Genomic DNA, 1,897 nt, shown 5'->3' on the forward strand with positions numbered 1-1,897 from the left:
AAATTTGAGAAAAGTTAAAAAAGAATCAAAATTCTTTTTAATTTTATTTTTTATATTTTTAAAAATTATTACAATATTTAGTAACACAGAATAAAAATGATCATGTATCATTAACATTTATACCTTTTATATTATGATCTTTATGAAATCAGTTTTTTAATTGATTAATAAGTTTTCAGAGATGATGATCATCTATCCTAAATGTATATAAATATATCATCTTATAATTTATAAGCATTTTAACTTTCTCACATAAGGTACTTTTAATAATAATAAATTTATTTCTAAAAAAAATGTGTGGGGTTGTGATAATTTTTCAGAATCGTTGTTCATTTATCATACTGGTTTGTGGTGACTAATTTTATCAGAATCAAGAAAATAGAGATAAATATAATAATAGTTTTGAAAGATAAATATTACTTTTTGAAAATGATATTATTCATATTTCATTGAAATGTCTTGTTAGTTATTTCTATTATTAGTGTTAATTTAGAATTTATATAAGTAGACAGTATTTATGTAAGTATTTTGTGGCAAAGGAGAGGTGGCTTCAACTATCAAAATTATGTTAAGCAGGATTTAGGATCTTTTATGCCCCTATACACTTGGTAAACAAACAAACTGACAAATGTCAGAATATTTTTTGATTACCTCCTTCCTGGTCATTTCTGACATATGGAGGGAAAGGGAAAGTGTTATCTACATGTAACCAGTGTATGTAGAGTGGGTGAGGGTCAAGTTCTAATTTTGTGGGACCACAAAGAAACAGTAGTCAACACTCCAGGCTATAGGTTATGAGGTTCTTAAGGGGACACCACTAACTCCCTCACCTACAAATGCCTCTGAATATCGGTATTCACACTACCTCTAAGAAGTTGCCCTCTATCCTTTTAAATTTTGGAAAACATTTTAGAGTTCTGACTGTCCTCCTGAAAGTTCAAGAGTTCTCAATTATTTTGCAGCTATTTCTAAAAGTAATTGAGAACTCTAGAACCTTAAGGTGGTTATTAGAAATATTTTTTTTTTATTTCCAACTTCACAGGGTAGTTTCAGAATGGCAAATAAGGTGGATGTCAAAATTGCGTCTGTTATTACCTGCGATTTATAATATTTTCATTGTTAAAAAATAAATCAAAATAAAAGGATACGTAAAAAAAAAGATGGTGGATGAACACTTCATAAAAATTGTACCAGATTTTTAACAGAGACTTGTTAATTATCCAGACATATAATGTATATTTGTAAATTTATAAAGTATGTCTGTGCTATGTTAAATATAAAATTAATTGACCAGATTTTAAAGAGCTTATTCGCAATCAATTGATAGAATTTTGAAATATTCAACTTTAAACTAGAGCTAATTATTGATTCCGAGGTTAGCGGAAATTATGTAATTATAATAAACCAGGGGAGCATAAATGTCTGTCCGTTGACAATCCTAGGAACAAATATGTGAACGGCATCAGCTAGCTCCATTTGTTTCCGAAAAACAAGATCAGAGCGGATCGAGGATAATATTTTGCCTATCCTTTTTATTTGTAAGAAATAGACAATTGGACCAGAAACTACAAAAATCCAACCTCATCCCGAAGACTGAAGCCCAGGCTGCTCCAGGACATCCTGTTATACGTTCTATATTTATCAGTTCTGTTATTCACATTATTACTATCTTATTTGTTTTCTCTCTTCGTCTATTCCTCAAATTAACTACTTTTTTCTTCCCATTAGAAGTAAAATATTTATTTATTTTTTTAAATCTATAGGTCATTGTTTTTGTTATTTACCTATCTTTTTTTTTCTTTCTTCTTAAGAATTATTATTTTTATCTATATATTTTATTTTATAGCATTCTGAATAGATAGGGGTGTCTTTTGCACGAGACTAAAAAATATACCCA

General features: G+C 28.5%; 1 protein-coding gene across 1 annotated transcript in view; it reads right to left on the reverse strand.

The window, feature by feature from the left end:
* LOC106689743 (chondroitin proteoglycan 1) overlaps positions 1-1,897 on the reverse strand; it is a 59,663-nt gene that overhangs the window by 11,934 nt on the left and 45,832 nt on the right. The window lies entirely within an intron of this gene.

Source organism: Halyomorpha halys, unplaced genomic scaffold, assembly GCF_000696795.3.
Source record: "Halyomorpha halys isolate HHAL.00 unplaced genomic scaffold, Hhal_1.1 Scaffold1445.1, whole genome shotgun sequence".
Lineage (NCBI taxonomy): Eukaryota > Metazoa > Arthropoda > Insecta > Hemiptera > Pentatomidae > Halyomorpha > Halyomorpha halys.